Here is a 19,993-nt window from a genome sequence, read left to right as displayed (position 1 = left end):
TGAAACGGAGGGAGTAACAGCTAAATGGGCCAGTCCGTTTTCGTAGGTTGATGGCAACCCTTTCGGTGGCTTTATGACATCTGGGCGGTGGCCCAGATAGTAACTGGGCCACGGGACAGAATCCTCGCTTTTTTCCAGCTGTCAACTAGCTGCAATTACGCGGGTGGGTCTTCTCTTCGAACCAGCAGCAGGTCCTGGATACTTCTTCTTGGGCGGCGGGGAGGAGAACCTGCCGGCGACGGCGTCGTCCGAGAGGAGCGCGACGCCACTGGAGGCATGGAGTTCCTGATGCAGCCGATTAGCAGGTGATGTCGTCGAATCCTTCATCTCATGTGGCAATGGATCTGGAGGAGAGTGCTGAGCACTGACGGATTCTTTCCCCAAAGCTTCGCAGGTTCCCAATCCTTGGGGGGATGGACAGCACGGATCGGCCGCCGGATCCAGGGGGGTACGCCGTGGCGACGATTGAATCTGACGCCCCAGCCACGCCCACGATTGAGGTTGAGGCGGCGAGTGGGGATGCGCTGGCGCAGCTCGTCGTCGCGCGCATGGCCCCCCGGCTAAGGGGAAGCGCAGCACGTCCACCGAGAAGGTGAATCCAGAGGCCTCGGGGTGGAAGGAGAGGTTAGTAGGAAACAACTTCTTGGTTGTAATCACTAAATGGGTTTAGGAGGTTGTCATCTTATCTCTACTTGCTCAAGATTTTTGTTCGGTGCATGAGACCTAGTGCATGCTACTACTGGAAATTTGTGGTTTCGTGGAGCTTCGTTCGGTCATTGGTATGAAGAAGATGAGTCTGTTGCGTAAAACTGGCCGTGCTGGTGCCGCATTTCAGTCAGGCATTGAAATGTATGACAGATACGAGGTTCGTTTCATCTGGTTTTTTTTGTGTGTGTGAGTAACAGTCTGAATCCAGAACGAACAGTAGATCAGTGAGTATATTTGATCAATTTTGAAGTTTGTAATGGTTAGCAGTTTCCTGAAGTCGATGCGTTGGACAATGCCGCGGGATTTCTAGTTAGATTGTGTTCAGGTCATTGCCATTCAGTTGGGCGTGTGTATTTCAGTTCGCTGTGTATTCGGTAATGATGGGTGCGCGTTCGCTCCGAACTGTCACGATGCGGCGATCATTCAGTGTGCATTGTTTTGAACTTCCTGATTCCAGCATTTGACATTGTTATTTCTTCAGGGTTCGGGTTGGATCAGCTAGCGGCTCCGGGGCGGACTCCATGTCCGACGCGGGCGTCCGCGTTGGGGAATGCAATCAGGAGTTTCGCCGATAATCTAGGAGAGAGGTGACGGTACCTAAAGGATTCCATGTCCGACGCGGGCGTCCGCGTTGGAGAATGCAATCAGGAGTTTCGCCGATAATCTAGGAGAGAGGTGACGGTACCTAAAGGATTCCATGTCCGACGCGGGCGTCCGCGTTGGAGAATGCAATCAGGAGTTTCGCCGATAATCTAGGAGAGAGGTGACGGTACCTAAACTGGGTACTAGCTTTGATTCTCTAGAAGAGGCATGTGACTTTTACAATCTCTACTCATGTGGGCGTAAACAACCATTTCTAGAGTGTGCTCCTAGCCGGGGTGCTGATCAGAGATGAGACTGTCGAAAGCTTCGAGTGGGTTTTTTCAGAGTTTTTACATATGATGGGTGGGGCTGCTCCGGAAACGATACTAACAGGTAAAAAATATATGGAGCACGTATCTGATGGTTGTCTAACTGATATCAAACTTATTTATGGAAGAGCACATGTCCAACTGATTTTGTATTCTTTGTGCAACTGCATACCAAACTAGAGCTATGGAGGTTGCTATGAAGAATTGTTGGAAATATGAGCAAATTACTACGAGATTTAATCCGAATAAACAGAATATAAATCATGACCACAACAGCAGAGATTAAACTAATCATGCGAACTAGTATAGCAGATGAACATATCACATCTAGGGCACATACTAGAAGCATGAATTCTACCACGATCTTGAACAGGAAGGATAGAATCACATACGGTGCAGCGGGTGCAGCACCGCCGGCGTTGACGTTGTCGCCCATGTCGTCGAGGACGAGGTTGCCGAGGTCGAGGAAGAAGTCGTCGTTCGCGAAGTCGTCGCTGCCAGCAGTCGCGCGAGTGCGCTCTCCAAAAACCAGATCGTCCCTCTCCCGTACAGGATCACGAGAGGCGGGGTTCCGGAGGCCTGTTGTCCCTTCTCGCGGTGCACGCCGGAAGGAGGGATGGAGAAGACTTGCTTGGCGGCGCAATGATCTGGAACGGTGGTGAGAAACCATACGAAGTGGCTGCGGCTAGGGTAGACGTCTGCCTGACTATATAGTGCGGGCCGGGTAGGTCGTGGGAGTAAACCCCACGTCCGAGTCGTCACGATCCAAAAGAATCGGAAATGGTTCAGTAATTAATGACTCATTAATTTTTCCATGCAGCAAAAATATAGACAACGTGCATAGCTCTGTCCTCGGCTCGGCTCAATCCCGCAACCCGCGGCGCGGCGCGGCGCGTCGTGACGAGGCGTGGCGTGGCGAGCGAGGAGGAGGAGCGCGCGTGTAGGTCTCCTCTTCTCATGCTCATACAAGTGGTAGAAGAGCTCACCTTATAAAGAGGTTCAACTCTCTCTCAACTTCCGGGGTGGGACTAAACTTTAGCCTTACTCACTCCACTCACATGTGTGCATGAATGGGCCAAGAGAATTTCAGAATTTTAGTTGGGCTTTGGGCCAAAGGCCTACTAGCAAAATTCCAATAATCCCCCACAAAGTCTCATTGGCACATCTCATCATTTAGTTCCAAAACATTGTTTTATATATCGGTGCTTAGTGGAGACTGTGAAGTTGAACTTCCACTTAGAGACTTATGCTACACTAGATCACAACTTGAATAGTGGACTATGCCTTGAACTACAAGTTTTCTGTGAAACTAGTTTCACACAAATTCTTGACCGATACTGGGCTGCCGCAAGGCTTCCCCGCGGGTGGAGCGTATACGTCATACTCCAGGGCATTTCATGAATTTATTAGAGAACACCCAATTCTCACAGACTGTTAACAGTCAGATTCATATAGGTGTGTTCCTCAGAAGATGTTCTGCAGGACAACATCTCTGCTTACCCGAATAAGCCACTTGGAACACATTAAGATAAGTACCAACCTGCCATGCAGATCAGGAGAGTATTGCATCTTCACGGAGTGGGATAATTAATATAGGGATACTCTCCTCCCAGCTGACCAACAGTTTTTCTCCCACTTCTACTTCACGAGATCTCCGATCACATAGAGTGGTTTACCACTATGGACAACTCATGCGGTGGGTCTCAAACCCATCTCCACCGATGCATTATCTATCACATTACGTGATAGACCCTTTGTGAAGGGATCTGCCAAGTTTTTCGACGTTTGGATATAATCCAACGTAATAACTCCGGAGTTCCTCAATTTTCTGACAGATTTTAGTCTCCTCTTCACATGCCTTGAGGACTTCATATTGTCCTTAGAACTGTTTATCTTGACGATCACAGTTTGATTATCACAGTTCATCAGGATAGGGGGTATTGATTTTTCAACCATAGGTAAGTCCATCAAGAGTTCACGAAGCCACTCTGCTTCAACAGTGGCAGTGTCTAATGATGTGAGTTCTGCTTCCATAGTTGACCTTGTTAAGATGGTCTGCTTGCAAGACTTCCAGGAAACAGCGCCACCACCAAGTGTAAAAACATAACCACTTGTGGCCTTAATCTCATTAGCATCAGATATCCAGTTTGAGTCACTATAACCCTCCAGTACCCTTGGATACCCGGTGTAGTGAATCCCATAGCTCGCGGTGCCTTTCAAATAGCGCATAACTCTCTCAAGCGCATGCCAATGATCATCTCCCGGTTTTGACACAAACTGACTCAGCTTGCTCACAACAAAAGAGATGTCAGGCCTCGTGGCACTCGCCAAATACATAAGCGAGCCAATAATCTGAGAATACCTCAGTTGATCTCTAGCAATCCGTCGATTCTTTCGAAGCAACACACTAGCGTCATATGGAGTTGGAGAAGGCGTGCAGTCACTATACCCAAAACGACTCAAGACCTTTTCCACATAATGAGACTGAAGCAGTGTGATCCCACCATTCTCATCTCTCAACATCTTGATGTTTAAGATAACATCAGCTACTCCTAGATCCTTCATCTCAAAATAGCGAGATAAGAAATCCTTAACCTCCTTGATTAAATCAAGTTTGGTTCCAAAGATCAATATGTCGTCGACATACAGACAAAGAATAACTCCTTCGCCCCCACCATAGCGATAGTACACGCACTTGTCACCATCATTTACTACAAAGCCGGCAACAGTTAATGTTCTTTCGAACTTCTCATGCCACTCCTTAGGAGCTTGTTTAAGGCCATATAAAGACTTTAATAACTTGCACACCTTTCCTTCTTGACCAGGTATTACAAAACCATCTGGCTGATCCATGTAAATTTCCTCCTTCAACTCACCATTGAGGAAAGCCGTCTTAACGTCCATTTGATGAACGAGAAGACCATGTGAGGCAGCCAGTGATAGTAGCACCCGAATAGTGGTCAGTCTAGCCACGGGTGAGTAAGTATCAAAGAAGTCTTCACCTTCTTTCTGGGTATAACCCTTGGCCACAAGTCGTGCCTTGTACTTTTCAATCGTACCATCAGGTCTAAGCTTCTTCTTGAACACCCACTTACATCCTACAGGTTTGCACCCATAAGGACGGTCAGTGATCTCCCAGGTACCGTTAGCTAAGATGGAATCCATCTCGCTACGTACAGCTTCCTTCCAGTAGTCAGCATCAGGAGATACATAGGCTTCTGAAATAGTCCTGGGTGTGTCATCCACGAGGTACACAATGAAATCATCACCAAAAGACTTTGCAGTCCTCTGTCTCTTACTCCTCATAGGAGTTCCATTGTTACCCTCAACAGGATTCTCAACGTGTTCCATCGCAATGGTGGGTTCACGAATTACAATGAATTCCTCACTAGATGGAGTAGGTATCTCCTGATTTGATGAACTCGACATATCCTTCATAGGAAATATGTCCTCAAAGAAAGTTGCATCATTTGATTCCATAATCGTACCAACATGCATGTCGGATACCTTAGATTTTATTATCAAAAATATATAGCCGATGCTATGAAAAGCATAGCCCAGAAGAACACAATCCACGGTTTTTGGTCCAAGCTTGCGCTTCTTGGGAATTGGTATATTGACTTTCGCCAAACAACCCCAAGTACGTAGGTAAAAGAGTTTCAACCTTTTCCTTTTCCATTCCTCAAATGGAGTCATGGTATTATGCTTTGTGGGAACTCGGTTTAGGACATGACACGCAGTCATTAGCGCCTCCCCCCACCATTCCTTGGATAGACCCGAAGTGTCTAACATGGTGTTAACCATATCAGTTAGAGTTCGGTTCTTTCTTTCGGCTACCCCATTTGACTGGGGTGAGTAGGGAGGCGTCCTCTCATGGATTATACCATGTTCCGCACAAAACAAATCAAATTCATTGGAAAAATACTCTCCACCACGATCGGACCTAAGCCGTTTAATTTTTCAATCAAGTTGGTTCTCTGCCTCAGCTTTATAGTTTTTAAAGAAAGTCAAAGCCTCATCTTTTGATTTCAGAAGATACACATAACAATATCTAGTGGAGTCATCAATCAACGTCATGAAGTATCTCTTTCCACCTTTTGTCAACACGCCATTCATCTCACAAAGATCATAATGTATAAGCTCTAGTGGCGCCAAGTCTCTTTCCTCTGCAGTCTTATGGGACTTGCGAGGTTGCTTAGCTTGCACACATACTTGGGACTTGGAGCCTTTGACAGTAGAGATTTTCGGAATTAAATTCATATTGGCTAACCGCGTCATGCAACCAAAGTTAATATGACAGAGTCGTGAATGCCAAATATCAGACTCATTATTGTGGCAAACATTATTAATAACTTTAGTGCAAATATCTGACAAAGATAGGCGGAACAAGCCTCCGCACTCATAGCCTTTTCCAACAAATTGTCCACACTTAGAAATTACAACTTTATTGGATTCGAAAACCAATTTAAAACCATCTCGACATAAACGGAAACCGCTAACGAGATTTTTATTGATGGACGGCACATGATGAACGTTCTTCAGACGCACAGTCTTCCCCGAAGTAAACTTCAAATCGACCGTACCAACACCTCGAACGATGGCATGTGACCCATTCCCCATCAGCACGGGTGAAGTCCCTGTTGCCTGGTAAGAAGAAAACATGGAGGCGTCAGCACAAACATGTACATTGGCACCGGTGTCAATTAACCAATCAGGGGATTGAAATACTGAAAGGATGGTAGGAAAAATACCATACCCTGATTCCTTCATATCAGTATCACCGATGACAACATTGTTGGGTTTTGTAGTAATTTCAAAAAAATTCCTACGCACACGCAAGATCATGGTGATGCATAGCAACGAGAGGGGAGAGTGTGATCTACGTACCCTTGTAGATCGACAACGGAAGCGTTTGGTTGATGTAGTCGTACGTCTCCACGGCTCGGCCGATCAAGCGCCGAAACTACGGCACCTCTGAGTTCTAGTACACGTTCAGCTCGATGACGATCCCCGGACTCTGATCCAGCAAAGTGTCGGGGAAGAGTTCCGTCAGCACGACGGCGTGGTGACGATCTTGATGCACTACCGTCGCAGGGCTTCGCCTAAGCACCGCTACAATATTATCGAGGACTATGGTGGAAGGGGGCACCGCACACGGCTAAGAATATGATCACGTGGATCAACTTGTGTGTCTAGGGGCGCCCCCTGCCCCCGTATATAAAGGAGCAAGGGGAGGAGGCCGGCCGGCCCTATAGGCGTGAAGAAAATATGCCCTAGAGGCAATAATGAAGTTATTATTTATTTCCTTATATCATGATAAATGTTTATTATTCATGCTAGAATTGTATTAACCGGAAACATAATACTTGTGTGAATACATAGACAAACAAAGTGTCACTAGTATGCCTCTACTTGACTAGCTCGTTAATCGAAGATGGTTATGTTTCCTAACCATAAACAAAAGAGTTGTTATTTGATTAACGGGATCACATCATTAGGAGAATGATGTGATTGACATGACCCATTCCATTAGCTTAGCACCCGATCGTTTAGTATGTTGCTATTGCTTTCTTCATGACTTATACATGTTCCTATGACTATGAGATTATGCAACTCCCGTTTGCCGGAGGAACACTTTGTGTGCTACCAAATGTCACAATGTAAATGGGTGATTATAAAGGTGCTCTATAGGTGTCTCCAAAGGTACATGTTGGGTTGGCGTATTTCGAGATTAGGATTTGTCACTCCGATTGTCGGAGAGGTATCTCTGGGCCTTCTCGGTAATACACATCACATAAGCCTTGCAATCATTGCAACTAATGAGTTAGTTGTGAGATGATGTATTACGGAACGAGTAAAGAGACTTGCCAGTAACGAGATTGAACTAGGTATGGGATACCGACGATCGAATCTCGGGCAAGTAACATACCGATGACAAAGGGAACAACGTATGTTGTTATGCGGTCTGACCGATAAAGATCTTCGTAGAATATGTAGGAGCCAATATGAGCATCCAGGTTCCGCTATTGGTTATTGACCGGAGACATGTCTCGGTCATGTCTACATTGTTCTCGAACCCGTAGGGTCCGCACGCTTAAGGTTACGATGACAGTTATATTATGAGTTTATACATTTTGATGTACCGAAGTTTGTTCGGAGTCCCGGATGTGATCACGAACATGACGAGGAGTCTTGAAATGGTCGAGACATAAAGATTGATATATTGGAAGCCTATGTTTGGATACCGGAAGTGTTCCGGGTGAAATCGGGATTTTACCGGAGTACCGGGAGGTTACCGGAACCCCCCGGGAGCTAAATGGGCCATGATGGGCCTTAGTGGAAAAGAGAAGAGGCAGCCCTACATGGGCCGCGCGCCCCTCCCCTCCCTTGGTCCGAATAGGACAAGGAGAGGGGGCCGGCCCCTCTCTCTATTTTCCCCCCTCCGTGAATCCGATTCCAACTAGGATTGGGGGGGAGGAATCCTACTCCCAGAGGGAGTAGGACTCTCCTGGCGCACCCTCCTTGGCTGGCCAGCCTTCCCCCCTTTAGTCCTTTATATAAAGAGGCAGGGGCACCCCAGAGACACACAAGTTGATCCACACGATCTATTCCTTAGCCGTGTGCGGCGCCCCAGCCACCATAGTCCTCCATAATATTGTAGCGGTGCTTAGGCGAAGCCCTGCAGCAGTAGTACGTCAAGATCGTCACCACGCCGTCGTGCTGACGGAACTCTTCCCCGACACTTTGCTGGATCGGAGTCCGGGGATCGTCATCGAGCTGAACGTGTGCTAGAACTCGGAGGTGCCGTAGTTTCGGTGCTTGATCGGTCGGATCGTGGAGACGTACGACTACATCAACCAAACGCTTCCGTTGTCGATCTACTAGGTATGTAGATCATACTCCCCTCTCGTTGCTATGCATCACCATGATCTTGCGTGTGCGTAGGAATTTTTTTGAAATTACTACGAAACCCAACAGTGGTATCCGAGCCTAGGTTTTATGTGTTGATGTTATATGCACGAGTAGAACACAAGTGAGTTGTGGGGGATATAAGTCATACTGCTTATCAGCATGTCATACTTTGGTTCGGCGGTATTGTTGGACGAAGCGGCCCGGACCGACATTACGCGTACGCTTACGCGAGACCGGTTCTCCCGACGTGCTTTGCACAAAGGTGGCTAGCGGGTGACAGTTTCTCCAACTTTAGTTGAACCGAGTGTGGCTACGCCCGGTCCTTGCGAAGGTTAAAACAGCACCAACTTGACAAACTATCGTTGTGGTTTTGATGCGTAGGTAAGATTGGTTCTTGCTTAAGCCCGTAGCAGCCACGTAAAACTTGCAACAACAAGGTAGAGGACGTCTAACTTGTTTTTGCAGGGCATGTTGTGATGTGATATGGTCAAGACATGATGAGATATAAGTTGTTGTATAAGATGATCATGTTTTGTTGAAGTTATCGGCAACTGGCAGAAGCCTTATGGTTGTCTCTTTATTGCATAAGATGTAAGCGCCAAATAATTGCTTTACTTTATTGCTATGCGATAGCAATAGTTGCAAGAGAAGTAGTTGGCGAGACGACCATGTGACGACACATTGATATAGATCAAGATGATGGAGATCATGGTGTCATGCCAGTGACGATGGAAATCATGACGATACTTTGGAGTTAGAGATCAAAGGCACAAGATGATGATGGCCATATCATGTCACATATTTTGATTGCATGTGATGTTTATCTTTTATGCATCTTATCTTGCTTTGATTGACGGTAGCATTTTAAGATAATCTCTCGCTAATTATCAAGAAGTGTTCTCCCTGAGTATGCACCGTTGCGAAAGTTCTTCGTGCTGAGACACCACGTGATGATCGGGTGTGATAAGCTCTACGTTCAAATACAACGGGTGCAAAACAGTTGCACACGCGGAATACTCAGGTTATACTTGACGAGCCAAGCATATACAGATATGGCCTCGGAACACGGAGACCGAAAGGTCGAGCATGAATCATATAGTAGATATGATCAACATAGTGATGTTCACCAATGAAACTACTCCATCTCACGTGATGATCGGACATGGTTTAGTTGATTTGGATCACGTAATCACTTAGAGGATTAGAGGGATGTCTATCTAAGTGGGAGTTCTTAAGTAATATGATTAATTGAACTTAAATTTATCATGAACTTAGTCCTGGTAGTATTTTGCAAATTATGTTGTAGATCAATAGCTCGCGTTGTTGTTTCCCTGTGTTTATTTTGATATGTTCCTAGAGAAAATTGTGTTGAAAGATGTTAGTAGCAATGATGCGGATTGGATCCGTGATCTGAGGTTTATCCTCATTGCTGCACAGAAGAATTATGTCCTTGATGCACCGCTAGGTGACGGACCTATTGCAGGAGCAGATGCAGACGTTATGAACGTTTGGCTAGCTCAATATGATGACTACTTGATAGTTTAGTGCACCATGCTTAATGGCTTAGAATCGGGACTTCAAAGACGTTTTGAACGTCATGGAGCATATGAGATGTTCCAGGAGTTGAAGTTAATATTTCAAGCAAATACCCGAGTTGGGAGATATGAAGTCTCCAACAAGTTCTATAGCTAAAAGATGGAGGAGAATCACTCAACTAGTGAGCATATGCTCAGATTGTCTGAGTACTACAATCGCTTGAATCAAGTGGGAGTTAATCTTCCAGATAAGATAGTGATTGACAGAATTCTCTATTCACCATCACCAAGTTAGTAGAACTTCGTGATGAACTATGATATGCAAGGGATAACGGAAACGATTCCCAAGCTCTTCGTAATGCGGAAATTGACGAAGGTAGAAATCGAGAAAAACATCAAGTGTTGATGGTAGACAAGACCACTAGTTTCAAGAAAAGGGCAGAGGGAAGAAGGGGAACTTCAAGAAGAACAGCAAGCAAGTTGCTGCTCAAGTGAAGAAGCCCAAGTCTGGTCCTAAGCCTGAGACTAAGTGTTTCTACTTCAAAGGGACTGGTCACTGGAAACGGAACTACCCCAAGTGATTGGCAGATAAGAAGGATGGCAAAGTGAACATAAGTATATTTTATATACATGTTATTGATGTGTACTTTACTAGTGTTTATAGCAACCCCTCAGTATTTGATACTAGTTCAGTTGCTAAGATTAGTAACTCGAAACGGGAGTTGCAGAATAAACAGAGACTAGTTAAGGGTGAAGTGACGATGTGTGTTGGAAGTGGTTCCAAGATTGATATGATCATCATCGCACACTCCATATACTTTCGAGATTAGTGTTGAACCTGAATAAGTGTTATTTGGTGTTTGCGTTGAGCATGAATATGATTTGATCATGTTTATTGTAATACAGTTATTCATTTAAGTAAGAGAATAAATTGTTGTTCTGTTTACATGAATAAAACCTTATATGGTTACACACCCAATGAAAATAGTTCGTTGGATCTCGATCGTAGTGATACACATAATCATAATATTGAAACCAAAAGATGCAAAGTTAATAATGATAGTGCAACTTATTTGTGGCACTACCGTTTAGGTCATATTGGTGTAAAGCGCATGAAGAAACTCCATGCTGATGGGCTTTTGGAATCACTTGATTATGAATCAGTTGATGCTTGCGAACCATGCCTCACGGGCAAGATGACTAAGACTCTGTTCTTCGGAACAATGGAGCGAGCAACAGATTTGTTGGAAATCATACATACTGATGTATGTGGTCCGATGAATATTGAGGCTCGCGACAAGTATCATTATTTTCTGATCTTCACAAATGATTTGAGCAGATATGAGTATATCTACTTGATGAAACATAAGTCTGAAACATTTGAAAAGTTCAAAGAATTTCAGAGTGAAGTGAAAAATCATCGTAACAAGAAAATAAAGTTATTATTTATTTCCTTATATCATGATAAATGTTTATTATTCATGCTAGAATCGTATTAACCAGAAACATAATACATGTGTGAATACATAGACAAACAGAGTGTCACTAGTATGCCTCTACTTGACTAGCTTGTTAATCAAAGATGGTTATGTTTCCTAACCATGAACAAAGAGTTGTTATTTGATTTACGGGATCACATCATTAGGTGAATGATCTGATTGACATGACCCATTCCATTAGCTTAGCACCCGATCGTTTAGTATGTTGCTATTGCTTTCTTCATGACTTATACGTGTTCCTATGACTATGAGATTATGCAACTCCCGTTTGCCGGAGGAACACTTTGTGTGCTACCAAGCGTCACAACGTAAATGGGTGATTATAAAGGTGCTCTACAGGTGTCTCCAAAGGTGCATGTTGGGTTGGCGTATTTCGAGATTAGGATTTGTCACTCCGATTGTCGGAGAGGTATCTCTGGGCCCTCTCGGTAATGCACATCACATAAGCCTTGCAAGCATTGCAACTAATGAGTTAGTTGCGAGATGATGTATTACAGAACGAGTAAAGAGACTTGCCGGTAACGAGATTGAAGTAGGTATTGAGATACCGACGATCGAATCTCGGGCAAGTAACATACCGATGACAAAGGGAACAACGTATGTTGTTATGCGGTCTGACCGATAAAGATCTTCGTAGAATATGTAGGAGCCAATATGAGCATCCAGGTTCCGCTATTGGTTATTGACCGGAGACGTGTCTCGGTCATGTCTACATTGTTCTCGAACCCGTAGGGTCCGCACGCTTAAGGTTTCGATGACAGTTATATTATGAGTTTATGAGTTTTGATGTACCGAAGTTAGTTCGGAGTCCCGGATGTGATCACGGACATGACGAGGAGTCTCGAAATGGTCGAGACATAAAGATTGATATATTGGACGGCTATATTCGGACACCGGAAGTGTTCCGGGTGATTTCGGAGAAAACCGGAGAGCCGGAGGGTTACGGGAACCCCCCCGGGAGAAGTAATGGGCCATATGGGCCTTAGTGGAAAGAGAGAGGGGCAGCCAAAGGTGGGCCGCGCGCCTCTTCCCCCCTGGTCCGAATTGGACTAGGAGAGGGGGGGCGGCGCCCCCCTTTCCCTCTCCCTCCCCACTTCCTTCCCCCTCCTAGTAGGAGTCCTACTCCTGCCTCCTCCCCTTGCTCCTTTATATACGGGGGAAGGGGGCACCCCTAGATACACAAGTTGATCCACGTGATCATATTCTTAGCCGTGTGCGGTGCCCCCTTCCACCATAGTCCTCGATAATATTGTAGCGGTGCTTAGGCGAAGCCCTGCGATGGTAGTGCATCAAGATCGTCACCACGCCGTCGTGCTGACGGAACTCTTCCCCGACACTTTGCTGGATCGGAGTCCGGGGATCGTCATCGAGCTGAACGTGTGCTAGAACTCGGAGGTGCCGTAGTTTCGGCGCTTGATCGGTCGGGCCATGGAGACGTACGACTACATCAACCAAACGCTTCCGTTGTCGATCTACAAGGGTACGTAGATCACACTCTCCCCTCTCGTTGCTATGCATCACCATGATCTTGCGTGTGCGTAGGAATTTTTTTGAAATTACTACGAAACCCAACAGTGGCATCCGAGCCTAGGTTTTATGTGTTGATGTTATATGCACGAGTAGAACACAAGTGAGTTGTGGGGGATATAAGTCATACTGCTTACCAGCATGTCATACTTTGGTTCGGCGGTATTGTTGGACGAAGCGGCCCGGACCGACATTACGCGTACGCTTACGCGAGACCGGTTCTCTCGACGTGCTTTGCACAAAGGTGGCTAGCGGGTGACAGTTTCTCCAACTTTAGTTGAACCGAGTGTGGCTACGCCCGGTCCTTGCGAAGGTTAAAACAGCACCAACTTGAAAAACTATCGTTGTGGTTTTGATGCGTAGGTAAGATTGGTTCTTGCTTAAGCCCGTAGCAGCCACGTAAAACTTGCAACAACAAGGTAGAGGACGTCTAACTTGTTTTTGCAGGGCATGTTGTGATGTGATATGGTCAAGACATGATGCTAAATTTTATTATATGAGATGATCATGTTTTGTAACCGAGTTATCGGCAACTGGCAGGAGCCATATGGTTGTCGCTTTATTGTATGCAATGCAATCGCGCTGTAATGCTTTACTTTATCACTAAATGGTAGCAATAGTCGTGGAAGCATAAGATTGGCGAGACGACAACAATGCTATGATGGAGATCAAGGTGTCGCGCTGGTGACGATGGTGATCATGACGGTGCTTCGAAGATGGAGATCACAAGCACAAGATGATGATGGCCATATCATATCACTTATATTGATTGCATGTGATGTTTATCTTTTATGCATCTTATCTTGCTTTGATTGACGGTAGCATTATAAGATGATCTCTCACTAATTATCAAGAAGTGTTCTCCCTGAGTATGCACCGTTGCGAAAGTTCTTCGTGCTGAGACACCACGTGATGATCGGGTGTGATAGGCTCTACGTTCAAATACAACGGGTGCAAAACAGTTGCACACGCGGAATACTCAGGTTATACTTGACGAGCCAAGCATATACAGATATGGCCTCGGAACACGGAGACCGAAAGGTCGAGCGTGAATCATATAGTAGATATGATCAACATAGTGATGTTCACCAATGAAGCTACTCCATCTCACGTGATGATCGGACATGGTTTAGTTGATTTGGATCATGTAATCACTTAGAGGATTAGAGGGATGTCTATCTAAGTGGGAGTTCTTAAGTAATATGATTAATTGAACTTAAATTTATCATGAACTTAGTCCTGGTAGTATTTTGCAGATCAATAGCTCGCGTTGTTGCTTCCCTGTGTTTATTTTGATATGTTCCTAGAGAAAATTGTGTTGAAAGATGTTAGTAGCAATGATGCGGATTGGATCCGTTATCTGAGGTTTATCCTCATTGCTGCACAGAAGAATTATGTCCTTGATGCACCGCTAGGTGACGGACCCATTGCAGGAGCAGATGCAAACGTTATGAACGTTTGGCTAGCTCAATATGATGACTACTTGATAGTTTAGTGCACCATGCTTAATGGCTTAGAATCGGGACTTTAAAGACGTTTTGAACGTCATGGAGCATATGAGATGTTCCAGGAGTTGAAGTTAATATTTCAAGCAAATACCCGAGTTGAGAGATATGAAGTCTCCAACAAGTTCTATAGCTAAAAGATGGAGGAGAATCGCTCAACTAGTGAGCATGTGCCCAGATTGTCTGAGTACTACAATCGCTTGAATCAAGTGGGAGTTAATCTTCCAGATAAGATAGTGATTGACAGAATTCTCTAGTCACCATCATCAAGTTAGTAGAACTTCGTGATGAACTATGACATGCAAGGGATAACGGAAACGATTCCCAAGCTCTTCGTAATGCGGAAATTGACGAAGGTAGAAATCGAGAAAAACATCAAGTGTTGATGGTAGACGAGACCACTAGTTTCAAGAAAAGGGCAGAGGGAAGAAAGGGAACTTCAAGAAGAATAGCAAGCAAGTTGCTGCTCAAGTGAAGAAGCCCAAGTCTGGTCCTAAGCCTGAGACTAAGTGTTTCTACTGCAAAGGGACTGGTCACTGGAAGCGGAACTACCCCAAGTGATTGGCAGATAAGAAGGATGGCAAAGTGAACATAAGTATATTTGATATACATGTTATTGATGTGTACTTTACTAGTGTTTATAGCAACCCCTCAGTATTTGATACTAGTTCAGTTGCTAAGATTAGTAACTCGAAACGGGAGTTGCAGAATAAACAGAGACTAGTTAAGGCTGAAGTGACGATGTGTGTTGGAAGTGGTTCCAAGATTGATATGATCATCATCGCACACTCCCTATACTTTCGGGATTAGTGTTGAACCTGAATAAGTGTTATTTGGTGTTTGCGTTAAGCATGAATATGATTTGGTCATGTTTATTGTAATACGGTTATTCATTTAAGTAAGAAAATAAATTGTTGTTCTGTTTACATGAATAAAACCTTATATGGTTACACACCCAATGAAAATAGTTCGTTGGATCTCGATCGTAGTGATACACATAATCATAATATTGAAACCAAAAGATGCAAAGTTAATAATGATAGTGTAACTTATTTGTGGCACTACCGTTTAGGTCATATTGGTGTAAAGCGCATGAAGAAACTCCATGCTGATGGGCTTTTGGAATCACTTGATTATGAATCAGTTGATGCTTGCGAACCATGCCTCATGGGCAAGATGACTAAGACTCTGTTCTTTGGAACAATGGAGCGAGCAACAGATTTGTTGGAAATCATACATACTGATGTATGTGGTCCGATGAATATTGAGGCTCGCGACAAGTATCATTATTTTCTGATCTTCACAGATGATTTGAGCAGATATGAGTATATCTACTTGATGAAACATAAGTCTGAAACATTTGAAAAGTTCAAAGAATTTCAGAGTGAAGTGAAAAATCATCGTAATAAGAAAATAAAGTTTCAACGATCTAATCGTAGAGAAGAGTATTTGAGTTACGAGTTTGGCCTTCAGTTAAAAACAATGTGAAATAGTTTCACCACTCACGCCACCTGGAACACCACAATGTAATGGTGTGTCCGAACGTCATAACCGTACTTTATTATATATGGTGCGATCTATGATGTCTCTTACCAATCTACCACTATCATTTTGGGGTTATGCATTAGAGACAGCTGCATTCACGTTAAAAGGGCACCATCTAAATCTGTTGAGACGACACCGTATGAACTATGGTTTGGCAAGAAACCAAAGTTGTCGTTTCTTAAAGTTTGGGGTTGCGATGCTTATATGAAAAAGTTTCATCCTGATAAGCTCAAACTCAAATCAGAGAAGTGCGTCTTCATAGGATACCCAAAAGAAAACGTTGGGTACACCGTCTATCATAGATCCGAAGGCAAGATATTCGTTGCTTAGAATGGATCCTTTCAAGAGAAGGAGTATCTCTCGAAAGAAGTGAGTGGGAGGAAAGTAGAACTTGACGAGGTAACTGTACCTGCTCCCTTATTGGAATGTAGTTCATCACAGAAATCCGTTCCTGTGGCTACTACACCAATTAGTGAGGAAGCTAATGATGATGATCATGTAACTTCAGATCAAGTTACTACCGAATCTCGTAGGTAAACCAGAGTGAGATCCGCACCAGAGTGGTACAGTAATCCTGTTCTGGAGGTCATGCTACTTGACCATGACGAACCTACGAACTATGAAAAAGTGATGGTGAGCCCAGATTCCGCAAAATGGCTTGAGGCCATGAAATCTGAGATGGGATCCATGTATGAGAACAAAGTATGGACTTTGGTTGACTTGCCCGATGATCGGCAAGCAATTGAGAATAAATGGATCTTCAAGAGGAAGACGGACGCTGATAGTAGTGTTACTATCTACAAAGCTAGAATTGTCGCAAAAGGTTTTCGACAAGTTCAAGGTGTTGACTACGATGAGAGTTTCTCACTCGTATCTATGCTTAAGTCTGTCCGAATCATGTTAGCAATTGCCGAATTTTATGAAATCTGGAAAATGGATAAACAAAAATGCATTCCTTAATAGATTTATTAAAGAAGAGTTGTATATGATACAACCAGAAGGTTTTGTCCATCCTAAAGGTGCTAACAAAATATGCAAGCTCCAGCGATCCATCTATGGACTGGTGCAAGCATCTCGGAGTTGGAATATACGCTTTGATAAGTTGATCAAAGCATATAGTTTTATACAGACTTGCGATGAAGCCTGTATTTACAAGGAAGTGAGTGGGAGCACTACAACATTTCTGATAAGTATATGTGAATGACATATTGTTGATCGGAAATAATGTAGAATTGTTCTGCAAAGCATAAAGGAGTGTTTGAAAGGAATTTTTCAAAGAAAGACCTCGGTAAAGCTGCTTACATATTGAGCATCAAGATCTATAGAGATAGATCAAGATGCTTGATAAGTGTTTTCAATGAGTACATACCTTGACAAGATTTTGAAGTAGTTCAAAATGGAACAGTCAAAGAAAGAGTTCTTGCCTGTGTTGCAAGGTGTGAAATTGAGTAAGACTCAAAGCCCGACCACGGCAGAAGATAGAAATAGAATGAAAGTCATTCCCTATGCCTCAGCCGTAGGTTCTATAAAGTATGCCATGCTGTGTACCAGATTTATTGTATACCCTACACTGTGTTAAGCAAGGGAGTACAATAGTGATCTAAGAGTAGATCACTAGACAGCGGTCAAAATTATCCTTAGTGGAATAAGGAAATATTTCTCAATTATGGAGGTGACAAAAAGGTTCGTCGTAAAAAGTTACGTCGATGCAAGTTTTGACACAGATCTGGATGACTCTAAGTCTCGATCTAGATACATATTGAAAGTGGGAGCAATAAGCTAGAGTAGCTCCATGCAGAGCATTGTTGACATAGAAATTCGCAAAATACTTACGGGTCTGAATGTGACAGACCCGTTGACTAAAATTATCTCACAAGCAAAAGATGATCACACCTTAGTACTCTTTGGGTGTTAATCACATAGCGATGTGAACTAGATTACTGACTCTAGTAAACCCTTTGGGTGTTGATCACATATCGATGTGAACTATGGGTGTTAATCACATGGTGATGTGAACTATTGCTGTTAAATCACATGGCGATGTGAACTAGATTATTGACTCTAGTGCAAGTGGGAGACTGAAGGAAATATGCCCTAGAGGCAATAATAAAGTTATTATTTATTTCGTTATATCATGATAAATGTTTATTATTCATGCTAGAATTGTATTAACCGGAAACATAATACTTGTGTGAATACATAGACAAACAAAGTGTCACTAGTATGCCTCTACTTGACTAGCTCATTAATCGAAGATGGTTATGTTTCCTAACCATAAACAAAAGAGTTGTTATTTGATTAACGGGATCACATCATTAGGAGAATGATGTGATTGACATGACCCATTCCATTAGCTTAGCACCCGATCGTTTAGTATGTTGCTATTGCTTTCTTCATGACTTATACATGTTCCTATGACTATGAGATTATGCAACTCCCGTTTGCCGGAGGAACACTTTGTGTGCTACCAAACGTCACAACGTAAATGGGTGATTATAAAGGTGCTCTACAGGTGTCTCCAAAGGTACATGTTGGGTTGGCGTATTTCGAGATTAGGATTTGTCACTCCGATTGTCGGAGAGGTATCTCTGGGCCCTCTCGGTAATACACATCACATAAGCCTTGCAAGCATTGCAACTAATGAGTTAGTTGTGAGATGATGTATTACGGAATGAGTAAAGAGACTTGCCGGTAACGAGATTGAACTAGGTATGGGATACCGACGATCGAATCTCGGGCAAGTAACATACCGATGACAAAGGGAACAACGTATGTTGTTATGCGGTCTGACCGATAAAGATCTTCGTAGAATATGTAGGAGCCAATATGAGCATCCAGGTTCCGCTATTGGTTATTGACCGGAGACATGTCTCGGTCATGTCTACATTCTTCTCGAACCCGTAGGGTCCGCACGCTTAAGGTTACGATGATAGTTATATTATGAGTTTATACATTTTGATGTACCGAAGTTTGTTCGGAGTCCCGGATGTGATCATGGACATGACGAGGAGTCTCGAAATGGTCGAGACATAAATATTGATATATTGGAAGCCTATGTTTGGATACCGGAAGTGTTCCGTGTGAAATCAGGATTTTATCGGAGTACCGGGAGGTTACCGGAACCCCCTGGGAGCTAAATGGGCCATGATGGGCCTTAGTGGAAAAGAGAAGAGGCAGCCCTACATGGGCCGCGCGCCCCTCCCCTCCCTTGGTCCGAATAGGACAAGGAGAGGGGGCCGGCCCCTCTCTCTCTTTTCCCCCCTCCGCGAATCCGATTCCAACTAGGATTGGGGGGGGGGGGAATCCTACTCCCAGAGGGAGTAGGACTCTCCTGGCGCGCCCTCCTTGGCCGGCCAGCCTTCCCCCCTTTAGTCCTTTATATACAGAGGCAGAGGCACCCCAGAGACACACAAGTTGATCCACGTGATCTATTCCTTAGCCGTGTGCGGCGCCCCAGCCACCATAGTCCTCGATAATATTGTAGCGGTGCTTAGGCGAAGCCCTGCAGCAGTAGTACGTCAAGATCGTCACCACGCCGTCGTGCTGACGGAACTCTTCCCCGACACTTTGCTGGATCAGAGTCTGGGGGATCGTCATCGAGCTGAACGTGTGCTAGAACTCGGAGGTGCCGTAGTTTCGGTGCTTGATCGGTCGGATCGTGGAGACGTACGACTACATCAACCAAACGCTTCCGTTGTCGATCTACTAGGTATGTAGATCATACTCCCCCTCTTGTTGCTATGCATCACCATGATCTTGCGTGTGCGTAGGAAATTTTTTGAAATTACTACGAAACCCAACAAGGCGCGCCAAGGAGGAGTCCTCCTCCTAGTAGCAGTAGGACTCCTACT

This window comes from Triticum urartu, chromosome 7A (assembly GCF_056163025.1).
Source record: "Triticum urartu cultivar PI428250 chromosome 7A, HENAU_Tu73, whole genome shotgun sequence".
Lineage (NCBI taxonomy): Eukaryota > Viridiplantae > Streptophyta > Magnoliopsida > Poales > Poaceae > Triticum > Triticum urartu.
Note: the sequence above shows the minus strand (reverse complement) of the source record.